The sequence below is a fragment of a genome, unplaced genomic scaffold (genome assembly GCF_019419815.1).
Source record: "Pyrus x bretschneideri cultivar Hongxiangsu unplaced genomic scaffold, Pyrus_bretschneideri_v1 Contig79, whole genome shotgun sequence".
Classification (NCBI taxonomy): domain Eukaryota; kingdom Viridiplantae; phylum Streptophyta; class Magnoliopsida; order Rosales; family Rosaceae; genus Pyrus; species Pyrus x bretschneideri.
The window spans coordinates 1,810,562-1,824,759 of NW_025999819.1; positions in this window are offsets into that span (position 1 = coordinate 1,810,562).

Below are 14,198 nucleotides of genomic sequence, written 5' to 3' on the forward strand. Positions count from 1 at the left end.
CGTCATTATTCTCAAGGTTGCTTCTATGGATAACATATAGATATCCATTGTCTAGGCCTATTACTTAGCCATTTTTGAAATGAATTCAGAAGATGTATCATCACTGATGACCAAGCTGATTGGCTCTAGTGCAAGTGGGAGATTGTTGGAAATGTGCCTTAAAGATAATCATATGATGATACTTTACTTACAGACATTTCACATGTTAAACTAATCTAGTTTGATATAAAGGGCAAAGATTATTGTTTAAAGTCATCTCATATAAATGTTATATGCTTAAACCATAAGTCATCTCATTTAAAGTCATCTCATATAATGATACTTTACAGACATTTCACATGTGAAACTAATCTCATTTTTGAAATGAATTCAGAAGATTATTGGGAGAATGTGATCTAAAGGAGTTAGATTCATGAGACCATTCTCTTTTATGTACATATCCTAAATGTTCCTGATCATAGGATTGCCGATTGCGCATTGACAGTTCGTTAAGATCAATACGTGATATGTCTTCTCTTAGGAAGAGTGACTGGTATCGAGTCATTAGTATGATTGACACCAAGATAAGCATGTAGGTGCTCAATAGAGAATGGGTCCACTGAACATGATGGACAAGGAGTTCTCATACTCATGTCACATGATAACTCATGGTTGGGATAATGCAAAGTAGCCTTCTGACCTGAGGCATCATAGTTGTCTTGTGGTTAGGTCCTTGATCTTTGACTATGTCAAAGTCACTTCATCAGAGAGTGTCCACGGCATAGTTGGGGTTAAGTCACTTAGCCATTGAGGCAGATGAATGCACAATAAGGGATTTTTAACCTTCAAACCGTTTGAGGGAGAATACTCTATGTTATGATTAAGAATCTCTGGGCAGACTATGAATGAGATTTAGAGATTTAGAAAGTCGTTCCAAATCACATTCAAGGTAATCATATAAGTAAATGAATCACATTGGATAGTAAACATGAATAAACTATCAAACTAAACAATGTGGTCAAGAGTATTGTATTAGAGAAATACCATATTGCATGGTAATCCTAAACTGAATAGGTTCTTCACCTTTTTTGATTAGCTTGGATAGCCATAAGATACTGCTAGGTGTCACTTATGGTTTGTGGAATGTTTCAATTCACAATCGATTTAAAGAGTTCTAATCGCCCATTGCCTCGCTAAAAGGAACCTAATGGATCGTACACCAAGTAAGGTAGAGATTGAAGAAACAACGGAGATGAGTAAGGATAATTAAATGGTTTAATTATTTATGGCTAGGATTAATTAATATGTTAATTAATCAAACGAATAAGTATGTTATAGACCTCGGGTTAGTTTTGGGCCGCAAGGCCCAATGGGATTTGAATGTCAAGCCCATTAACTCAAGTTGTATGACAACTTGAAAACACAAAGGGCCTCAAAGCCCAATAAACCCATCAAGGCCGGCCATAGGGTGAAGGGTAGGCAAACTTGTGTTAATTGCAAGTCTGTCACTCTATTGTGAGGTGGTATAAAGGCAATTTTATAGCCATTTCATCCATCGGGTTTTTCTAAGGGAAGAGAAGAGAACACAAAAGCTTTTTCTTCTCTAATGAAGGCCGGCTACTTAGGGAGACATTATTAGCATCTATCTCTTCCTAGGTCACTCATCTCTTCATCAATGCTCTCCTTGGTGTGGAGACTTAGAGGTTTTCTATTTTAGGAACTCAGAGAATCCATTCATCTATCATCCTCTAAGAAATCCATGGACCTAAAAAGTAAGGAATAAAGGCCCTCTCTCTTGGGTGATTAGCCTTGGCTTATGCAAAGAGGAATCAACAAAGGTATAAGATTTCTCAACCCACTTTGTTTTGAGTTGAGTCTTGGTTCACCATAACTACTAGGCTTTGAATTTCATGGGTAAAGTTTTGTTTTTGAGTGCATACAAGCATGATTCCGTCTTTTAATTGTTAATAGCATGCATAGGTGTTGCTCAAATGAACTAGTTTTCTCAAATATATCCTTCATAAATGACCCACATAACCACTTCAGGCATCATCCCTGGCTCTCAGAGGCATTTTAGGCGTGAGGTGTAGGCGAAATCACGCCACAGAGGACATATCTTCCGAGTCACAACTTTGATTCTGTAGGTTGCTTAACTAGTATTGCAATGCTTTAAAACCAAGTCACTTTTGTTGGAAGTATGCCCACAAAGCCACTCATTTGATGTAATAGCTTTTTGGAATACTTAATGTATTAAACTTTTATATGTTTAATGGAGGGCAAAGCTTATTGTTAATCACTATTTATTGTATCTTGTGTTTAAGCAATAAGGGAATCCAAGGAATGTATTTGATCTAAGAGATAAGTGATCTAAGTAAGTTAGATTTTCGAGACCTTTCTCTTATGTTCATTCCTAAAAAGTTCCTAGCCATAGGGTTGCCAATTGGGCATTGACAATCCGCTAAGGTTAGTATGTGTTATGTCGACTCAAGTATGGATATGACAAGTCTCAAGTCATTTAGTGTTGGACACTAAGACAAACACATAGGTGCTCGAAAGAGTAATCGAGTACACTGAACTATGATCAAAAGAGAGTTCAAACATACATGTCATGTAAGAACTCGATGGTTACAATATGCAAAGTAGTCCTTTGACCTGAGGCATCATAGATGTCTAATGGTTAGGTCCTTGATCTTTGATCGTGTCAAATGGCATTCCTTTGGAGTGTCCACGGCATGGTTGGGGTTAAGCTATCTAGTCATGTAGGCATATGAATGCACAACAAGGGATCTCTAACCTTCCATGGTGGAAGGAGAATACTCTAAGATATGATTCGAGAGTCTTTGGCCAAAGCATATGAATATGACTTAGGAAGTTTGTTCCAAATCTTATTCAAGCGAATCATATAGGGAAGTATCACATTGGATAGTAGACATGAAACAAACTATCACTTCAACAATGTGATTAAGAGTATTGTATTAGAGAATGACCGTATTGCATTGTAGTTGTAACTGGATAGGTTCTCCAACCACTTCTACTTAGCTTGGGTAACCATGACATGCTGCTAGGTGTCACTCATGGTTTGTGGAAGCCCTAAAGATTAGCAAACACTAATCTTAAGGGAGAATTGAAATATGGTTTAAATTCACAATCGATAGTTAAGAGTAACATCGCCCACTGCCTCGCTAATTGGAACCTAATGGATCGTACACCGAGTAAGGATGAAAGTGAGGTAATTAAATGAAATGGATAAGCAATTAAATGGTTAATTGAAGTATGGTCAAAGTTAATTAATTAGTTAATTAATTATACGAAACGTTCGTATTGGACTTCTAAGTTGGTTTTGGGTTTAGGGGTCCAAAAGTGTTTTGGTCCACAAGGCCCATTATGTTTAAGTTGTATGACCACTAAAACAAAATGGGCAATTAGCCCAAACACTTAGAGAGGCCGGCCATGAATAGTGAGGGATACCAAACTTGTGTTAATTACAAGTTTGCCACTCACAAGAAATGAAGTATAAATTCAAAATTATAACTTTATTTTGACAAGGGTTTTTCTTGATGAATTATTCTCTCTATTTCAACAAGGGAGGCCGGCCACTTAGGGAGGGATATCTAGCAATTTCCTCTCCCCTAAGTCATCCACTTTTATCTTCACAATTAATCTTTGGTGTAGAGACTTGGAGACATCAAGCTTTTGGTGTTTTGGAGAACATATCCTCAAATCCTCAAGGAAGCAAAGGAGGTGACTTGAAGGCCCTCCACTTGGGTGAATCCCTTGTGTAATCAAGGATGAGCTACAAGGGTAATGATTCTCTAAATCCTTTCTTCTCTTTAATGTTGTTAAAGAGTTATGGTTACTCATATACTAGGCTTTGAAAGTCATGGGTTTTATGAATTGTTTTTTTTTTTGGATGCATGCCTACTTTAATTTGTTAATAGTTTGCCTATGTATTCAAATGTTCTTTACATGTTCTTAGTAAGGACATAAATTTTCCTTCAACTTTATGAAGATTTGCACGTCGAGAACAAACCATCTTGTCAATCGAATTCTTTCATGGGTAGGGGTCTTGCATTTAGTGTCTCTTCCAATTAGAGACCCGAGATCCCGCAGAATTGAATCTTTTAGTTAGCTAAGTCTATTTGAGGGAAAGGACTATCGTGGCCAATTCTGGGAGTCTTCCAGCTTAGGTAGTTGTTGTATTAGGGGTAAACTTAGCATTCATACCACCCATCCATGTTTGGATATTCCGGATTAGTTTACCTTCCCATATTGGAGAGCATGCACCATGTTTGAACGGGCAGATGGCGTTTTTTGGTTGTCACATGGGTGATTAGTTTACCCTCTTGTGCTGGAAAGCTTACGCCATGTTTGCAGGGCAGCGGACGTCTTCTGCTTATCATAAGGTTGGTTGAGGAATTAGTTTACCCTATCGTGCTAGAACGTTTACTCCATGTCTGCAGGGCAGTGGGTGTCTTTTGCTTGTCATACGGGTGATTAGTTGACCCTCTCACACTGAAAAGTTTACGGCAAGTCTGCAAGGCAGTGGGTGTCTTCTACTTGTCACAAGGTTGGTTAAGGAATTAGTTTACACTTTTGCACTGGAGCGCTTATGCCATATCTGCAGGCCATCGGGCGTCTTCTGCTTATAACAGGGTTGATTAGTTTGTTTATGCATTTAGCCTAGGCTTATGAATAATTCCTTCAATCTTCATTGAAAATATAGGCTTTTATTAACTTTGCTCGTAGGTAGTAATGGCATAACAACTGATAATTCTTGGCATACGAGGTCTTGTTCGTCGAGCTGCTTAAGTTTTTAAACTTTTTTTCATCTTGAACAGGGTCCAAGGAATGGTGGGAGGTCATATGTAGCATTTTCTCAGGTTGTAGGCATCCCACTACATGTCGATTTCTTTGTTGCTCATTGTGGTGAGGGTGTAGTTGCCCCTTCCGCCTACTCGGCTAATTTTGTACAGACCTTCCTAAATGGGAGCTATCTCGGGTGATAACCTTCTTGCGCTCCTTCTCTAACAAGTCTTAATTGGGGGCCAACTCCTTCTTGTTCTGCTCTAAACTTGCCAATACAGTGATGATACTTGGCACTATGACGTTGGGAGGAATGATCGCCTCCAGTTTGTCTGCCTTCATCTTAAGATTTTTAAACTTAGTTTTTGTATTCTATGAGTAGCTAAACTCTTTTCCTAGGGTTAGGATGATGCCCTAGCATGGATGTTTATGGTTTTTAATGTTATTCATTGGATTTCTAGTTTCTTTTAGATGAATGCTTAATCACTGTTTGAATTGAAACTTTTTGCTTGAGTTCTTTGATTAATCACCTTAGGACTTTGCATCTAGTAAGATTGGAAGATGAATTTGAGGCTGAACTAGAAATATAATTCAATTAGCTTCTTGTGGTTAAGTGTGGTAAATTACATTGTTGCTTGACAAAGAATAATGGTTTGATTGGTTCCCTTGTTTTCTAGAGCGTAAAGAGTCCTATTTGTTAAATTTATGCCTTAACTAGGATAGATTACATGTTAGGATATACGACCTCTGCCTGAACTAGGAGAGAATCATTCACTTAAGGAAAACTATGGTCTAATGTGCCTGACAAGGACTTAGATATGGGAATTATCATCTAAAGAATTGAAAGATCCATTGAATGTGTTGAAACCTAAACTAGATTGCTTGTGGTTGATTCTGAATCCCTAAACTTTTTCATCACTTGCTTAAAAACACAACGTTTTCTTCTCTTTAATTTTAATTTTTATTTAAGGTTCTGTTTTTATTTGTTTATAAAATCATCACAACAAACTCTTCACACCTTTGATTGATTTATTAATTAAGATCGAGTCTAGTTCATTGTTTGGGTTTATATTTTATATTTTTGGGTTTGTGTGTCTTTAATATAATTGGATTTGGTTTAGTTTATCAAATTGGAGATTGAATTAGAATCCTCGTGGGAACGATACTTGGACTTGCAAAATGCTATCTTACGATTATCTTGTGCACTTGCAAGTTTACACCGGCTAGGTTATTGGCTAAGAAAGAAAAAGTAGGGAAAGACTAGAACCTAAGATATACCAAGACTTCTTCATATATAATTTGTCAAACCTCTTTTGAAATATGATTCTTGGCGTCCAGGACTCATGTTGTAGGAATGGAACAATTTCAAACTTTTGATTCTTTTTTTTTTTTTTTTTTCAAAACTGAGTAGTAATATGACACATGGTACATCGGTACACGCCACTTCTTAAATGTAGAACTCAGGCTTGATTTCTTTCATCTTGGTATTCATCTGAAGCTATAAGGTATGGCTAATAGAGGTTAAATGGGTATGGATTAACGTGGGTGATGAAAGAAAAGGCTAAGTGTATGGCTTCAAAGGGCTAACTAAGGATAACACAAAAGGTTGGGTATAGAAAGGCTCAAATGGTCCAAAGATGGCCAAAATCGTCTCTCCAATATTGCATGACTTAGGATTTCGCCTCGAGAGATATTGAAGCAAGTTCTAGTATCCGTTGAGATCTTTATGATTACTTAATCCGCATATAATTCTCAAACAATTGCATTAACCTTGGCTATGTGCATGAAAAGGGTGTAAAGAATGATCATATAAAGCATAGCTAACTCAAGAATCAAACGAAGAACATAAACAATGCTTATCGATTTCTTAGAATCATATTTTGAGTAGCAACCAAGTTATTATCATTGGATTTGGAAAGGACTAGCTAACACTACTGAGAGAAAAGCAAAAATAATATATATATATATTTTTTTTTTTTTTTAGACACTAGTGAAAACAGGACAGCTAACAAAAACAGAATAGAACAACTAAGAGAAACTAACCGTCAAGACTTTAAAACGAAGACTTCATGCTCTGCAATAACCAATTTCTGACCTCTATTCAGTTTTTTACATATATCTTGCAAACTACTAGGCAGAATTCAACGTTCTTTATATGGTTGGATTTAGAACGAAAAATTAGAGAATGCAATGTGGACCAAAACTCAGAAACAGAAACAGATTGTTCCAGAATTTAATAAAATAGAGAGCCAATGTTTACTAACACAACTCAACTAACTGAAAAAACTATCAAAATGAGATCCCTCCCCGAAACTTGAATAACACATTGTCCTCAATGTGAAGTGAAATATAAGGCATGCAATGAGTTAACAAATAAGGAAAAGTATAACTGAAGAAAAATAAACGGAAGAATAAAGGGTAAAGTTTAGAACTCCCCTAGTTAAGTGGTTGCTAAAATGAGACTTGCCGCACACACCAGCTTCATCTTCATGCGTCGAATGCTTGGGTTGCCTCCCAAGAAGCGCTAAGTTGTAAGTCTTCAGCCGGACTCAGCGACCTTCAAATGAATGGAGAATCATTGAGGTATGCCACCTCAATAGTTTTGGCCTGCGATAACACATTTTCTGCATTCTCTAAATATGGTTTAAGACGATGCCCATTCACCTTAAATATGGAACCAGTTTTCATGTCTTGAATCTCTACTGCTCTGTGTGGAAATACCTGAACAACCAGAAAAGGACCAAACCATCTAGAACTCAGCTTCCCGGGAAACAATCGAAGCATTGAGTTGAACAATAACACCTTTTGATGTGGCTCAAAATGTATGTGAATTAAAATCTTATCATGAGCAAGCTTTGTCTTTTCTTTATAGATCTTAGCATTCTCATAAGCTTCATTCCTCAATTCATCCAATTCATTTAATTGAAACTTCCACAAATTCCCTACTTGGTTGTTGTCGAAATTCAACTTCTTTAATGCCCAAAATGCTCGATGTTCCAGTTCCACCGGAAGATGACATGCTTTTCCGAAGACAAGTCGACAAGGAGACATGCCTAAGGGAGTTTTAAAGGCTGTCCTACATGCCCAACATGCATCACTCAACTTACTTGCTCAATCTTTGCGGTTTTGACTCACTGTTTTCTAGAGAATATGCTTTATTTCTCTATTCGAAACCTCAACTTGTCCGCTGGTTTGAGGATGGTATGGAGTAGAAACTTTGTGTGTAATGTTATACTTTTTCATGAAAGCTTCAAATGGTCTATTAGTGAAGTGAGAACCACCATCACTAATGATCGCTCTAGGTGTCCCAAATCGAGTAAAGATGTTCTCTTTCAAAAAGTTTAACAGAACCCTATGATCGTTGGTTTTGGTAGGCATTGCTTCCACACATGTAGAGACATAATCTACCGCCACAATGATGTACAAATATCCATTCGACATAGGGAACAGGCCCATGAAATCTATTCCCCACACATCAAACAATTCAACTTCCAGAATGTTGGTTAGTGGCATCTGCGTTCTGGAAGAAATATTCCTCATTTTTTGGCACCTATCACAAGCAATGACAAGGGCATATGCATCCTTAAATAACGTAGGCCAATAGAATCCACTTTGTAATACCTTTAACGCTGTCTTCTTTGCACCAAAGTGACCTCCACAAGTATGAGAATGACAAAAGGTGAGAATGATCTAAACTTCAGAGTGAGATACACACCTTCTTATCAACTGATATGGGCAATGCTTGAATAAATAAGGATCATCCCAATAGTATTGCTTCATGGTAGATAGAAAACGCTTCCGTTGTTGTGTTGACCATTCCGGAGGCATAAACTGCTTGGCCAAGTAGTTTACTATGTCAGCATACCATGGGAGTTCGTGAATAGAGAAGAGTTTCTCATCAGGAAAGTGATCATTGATTGGAAGCTTGGCATCAGCTACTTTAGCATTGCTTAATCTAGACAAGTGATCCGCAACCACATTTTCGCACCCTTTCTTGTCCTTAATATCGAGATCGAACTCTTGAAGCAACAATATCCATCATATAAGTCTAGGCTTGGCATCTTTTTTTGAAAACAAATATTTAAGAGTTGCATGGTCTGAATATATGATCACCTTAGAGCCAATCAAGTAGCTTCGAAATTTCTCCAAAGCAAAGACTACTGCAAGTAATTCTTTCTCCGTTGTCATGTAATTTAATTGCGCACCAGTGAGAGTTCTGCTAGCATAATATATAACATAAGGGAGTTTGTTAACTCGCTGCCTAACACAGCACCCACTGCATAATCAGAAGTGTCACACATGATTTTTGAAAGGAAATTACCACTGATGCGAAAATTAACTTAACACACAAATTAAACCCTCTTTTGACAATTGTAGTATATTTGTAAGTAGGGATCGTTCTTAAACCGGGGATTAGGAGGGATAGCTAAAACACTTTAAACTGACTTAAATAGATAAAACTAAGCTTTAAAACACTTAACTAAACTTAAAAGACTCAAAACAAGTTCACAAGACTCAAAGTAAGCTAAAAACACTCAAAACTGCCTAAAAACACAAACTGGGCAGATTTGACTCTAAACACAATTTTGGACAAATTTTGGTTTTAACTTAACTCAAATCACTTGAAAATACAATCTAAAACAGATTCTAACTAGTTAGACACTCTAAAATAAAGGGGGATTTGGTTTTGGATGAAAATAAAGTAAACAAAACAGAAACTAGAACTAGACAGGTTTGCACGAATTTGGTGGAAATAAATGGATGATGGGCTAGCTAGGAGGTCTTTCTCCACACATGACATACTTGCATACAAAACAATCTCCAATTGCTTTTTCAATGAACCATGAACCTCAACACCCCAAGTTAATTAGGTACGCTTAAATTAACCCTCAGATTTTCCTTAAGTCATTGAATTGAATGGAATTAGCGCATTGCAATCAAATTATTCCTCAAAAGTTCTCTGCATGAAAGCGCATAATAGAGAAACAATCAAAGATCATTAATTTCCATGAAAATCATAAGTGTTGACGAGGTGTCCATAACTATGAAAGCGCATGATACTTATGCCAATAATTTACTTAACATGATTGTGACTAACAACATTTACTACTTATGAATATAAGTTCACAACGATTAGGTGAAGCTCCCTTATGTCCTAGCATCAGATTTATGCATGCAAATTAAGTGTGCACTCTCAACCCACAAACACAAACAAGTTTTAATTCAAATAGATAAGTAAATTGAATTCACAATTCATGAAATCACAACTAGAAGTAATCAAATCATAATGCAAATATGGCCATGGTTTCGAAATTCCCCCTAGCCAAAAGGGGATTAGTTCCTCATACTCACAAAGCAGAGATTCTTGAATTTAAACATTGAAAAACACAGGAAGGATTACACCTAAAACATTCCAGCAACTCCAAGTTGAATGGCTTGCACATCTAAGGCTCTCCTCCTTCTTCCTTGATGCGGCACAAGGTGTGGGTGGTGGTTTTGGAGGTTTTGAATGATGTATTCTTGCTTAGGATGATGATTGATGGCTGATTAGGGTGAAAGGTTGCGGCAGGTTGTGTATGGAAGTGAATGGAGTGGATGAATGATGGAGAATTAGGGTGGAAAGTTGCAGCAAGGATTTTCTGAATGGCATAAGGGTTCTTGCGAATTTGTGGCTGAAAATATCAATATATAGTTCAGCCACCCCTAGGGTTAATTAGATTAGGGTTACAACTTAGCAGATTTTTAAGGATTAGGGCCCTAGGTTTCGGCACAAGTCATTAAATCCACTTAGGAGGGGGTTTGGCCCAATTAATTTCAGAAAAGGATTTGTATAACCCAAATCCACAAGGAATAAGGCCTAATAAATTAGAATCCATAAGGGAAAAGGCCCAGAGGGGTGCATCAACAATTGGAGGGAAAGGAAAGTGGCTTGCAAGGCAAGGCATTCTAAAAGGAAATAGGTGCCACCTTTGTAGGGTTTTTAGAAACAATATGCTTTATGGCTGATTTGGCCCTTCTAGAAGAGAATACTTCTAGAAATACACATTTAGGTCCCCTTGCAACTAAGATTAAGGCACGATAAGGTTAGGATAGGATAAGATAAGATTGGATACGGTTGGATATTGTTTTGGATAATGTTTCCTCTTTTGAGCTAATTCCTTATCCTCTTTGTCTTGAGTTTAATTTCTTCATCTTCTTATCAGATTCCTAGCCTTTTGAACTCCAAATTCGTCCATCCATCTTGGCCCATACATGTGCTATCCATTTAGTGCCCAAAACTGCTTCAAAATGCACCAAAATGCATTTTCTTGCCACTTTAACCCTTTGGACCCATAAACACACGAAAATGACTTGAAATACTACATTAACTAAGAAATAACAACACAAATGTACGAGAACAAGCTAACTAAGTCCCATAAATATGCTCCTATCAACCACTCTGGAGCTTTTATGATCGAGGCCTGTGTTAATTCTTTCTTGAGAGTCTCAAAAGCTTGTAAGCACTCACCATTTAAATTAAATATAGAATCTTTAGCAAGCAGATCACAAAGTGGCTTGGTGATTTTTTAGAAATCTTTAATGAATCGTCGATAAAAACCTGCATGCCCGAGAAATGATCGAACTTCTTTTACAGGAGTAGGAGGAGGAAGCTTCGAAATCTGCTGCACCTTAGCTTTATCAACTTCAATTCCTTCAGCTGAAATTACATGACCAAGAACAATACCACTTTTCACCATAAACTGACATTTTTCTCAGTTTAAAACCAAGTTGGTTTCTTGGCACTATTGGAGCACCAATGAAAGATGATGAAGACATTGGTCAAACGATGACCCAAACACGAAAAAAATCATCCATGAACACTTCGATACACTTTTCCACCATATCTAAGAAAATGCTCATCATGCATCTTTGGAATGTTGCAGGAGCATTACATAGCCCAAAAGGCATTCATCGATATGCAAAAGTTCCAAATGAACATGTGAAAGTAGTCTTTTCTTGATCTTTGGGAGCTATAGGAATTTGATTATATCCAGAGTAGCCATCAAGAAAGCAATAATAATTGTGGCCTGCAAGTCTCTCAAGCATGAGGTCAATGAAAGGGAGCGGAAAATGATCTTTTCAAGTTGAATTATTGATCTTTCTGTAATCCGTACACATTCTCCAATCTATGACTGTCCTCTGGGATATAAGCTCATTATTTTCATTCTTGACAACTGTAATACCAGATCTCTTTGCTACAACCTGCAGTGGACTCACCCGTTTGCTGTCAGATATAGGATAAATAATGCCAACATTCAGTAATTTGAGAACTTTTCCCCGAACCACTTCTTGCATATGTGGATTGAGATGTCTCTGAGCCTCTCTAGAAGGCTTTGACTCGTCCTCAAGATATATCCGATGCATGCAAATTGAAGGACTAATTCCTTTCATGTCTGCAATACTCCATCCCAACGCTGTTTTATGTTCCCTCAACACTTGCATCAACTTTTGTTCTTCTGTTTGGTTAAGGTCAGCAGCTATAATCACAGGAAGATTCTCTAAATCACCCAAATATGCATACATTAAAGTCTCTGGAAGAGGCTTCAATTCAAGCTTTGGAGGTTGTATAATGGATGGTACATTTTTAGCATGTGAGAGTGGCAAAGCTTCAAATTTAGGCTGGCCTGTAGTAGAGTAGGATGCTACGGCATTGAGATCTCATTCTGCTTCAATGACAGCAGCCTTTTCAAAACTCAGTCCACGTTGAGAGATACAAACTTCCAAAGGATCTGAGATGCTTGATTCAATGAATGTTTTTTTTATAACTTGATCCACAACCTCAACACGAAAGCAGTCATAAAGATCCATGGGCTTCTTCAATGCTTCGAAGACTTGAAATTCTACAGTAATACCTTGCACGGTCATAGTTAATAATCCCGATTTAACATCAATCTTCGTACCTGCAGTAGCCATGAAAGGTCTGCCAAGGATAAAAGGCAAGTCACAACCAGGAATTTCAGCTTCTTCCATGTCCAAAATGATGAAATCAGCAGGAAGAATAAATTGATCAACACACACAAGTGCATCTTCAACAATCCCTCTTGGATATTTTATGGAACGATCAGGGAACTGTAGAGAAATGGATATATGCTTTATTCGCCTAACTTGAGGTGTTCAGAAACAGAATAAGGCATCAAATTCACACTTGCTCCCAAGTCAAGCAAAGCTTTTTCAAATTTTCTTTCTCCAATGACACATGGGACTGTAAAGCTACCAGGATCTTGAAGTTTTGGCGGCAATTTTCTTTGAAGAACTGCATTAACCGTGTCTGATAACTTCACCTCCTCATGTTCTTCATACCTTCTCTTGTTAGTACAGAGTTCCTTCAAAAACTTTGCGTATGATGGAATTTGTTTTATAGCATCAAGAAGAGGAATATTAATCTGCACCTTTCTGAATTGCTCTAAAATGTCTCCCATGTACTTCTCTTTTTTAGCTTGTCTTGCACGCTGTGGAAAAGGTAGAGAGCCATGAATTTCTGCAGTAGAAGAAAAATGAGTCAGACGATCAGATTTGTTTGCTTTTTCAAAGGTCATATCATTCCTCTTAGATTTTATAGAACTTCCAGACTTCTTGTCAAGCTACTGCCCTATATGTGCGCTGACCCCTTTCATCTTCTTCCTTATTAATTTTTGAACTTTCCACATTATTACCAATCGTCTTTCCACTCCTCAAAGTCATCATAGCTTGAATATGCTTTTTATTCCCAGGATTTGTTTCAGTTTGGCTTGGAAATTGCCCTTGTGCTCGCTCCAGCTTGTTCAAAGTAGTAGCTATTTGTCCCAATTGACTCTCAAAATTAGATTGAGCCTTTTCCAACACCGTCTGACTTTGTCTAAGCGATACAACTTCCTGTTCATACTGATCAGTTTTCTTTAAGAGTTGAGATAACATGTCCTTGATAGAGGGGTTTTCTTATTGAATTGGAAGAGCTTGATAAGGTTGCTGATATTGCTTTGTGGAATTGGATGATCCCATGCTATTTTGCGAATCTTTCCAAGAAAAATTCTGGTGTTCTCTCCATCCCGAGTTATAATTATTGGAGTACGGATCATTTCGGGGCCTCCCACTAAATGCATTGACCTCTTGCATGCCTTTTAGATTAGGAGTGGTGTGAGAAGCTTGGTGAAGGCTGCCACTTGTGCCTCTAAACCCGTCCTTGCATCAACTTCATAAATGCCTCCTCTTTTTGTTGACGATGCAGTTGGAACTCTCGAATCTATTGTAGGAAAATCCCAATGCTCGGAATTTTCACATATAGTTTCAAAGGCATGTATGGCGTCTTCTGGAGTTTTGTCCATCAAGGTGCCACCAACTGTTGAATCAACCAAACTCCTACATTGAGAGTTCAAACCTTTGTAAAAATAATGAACCTT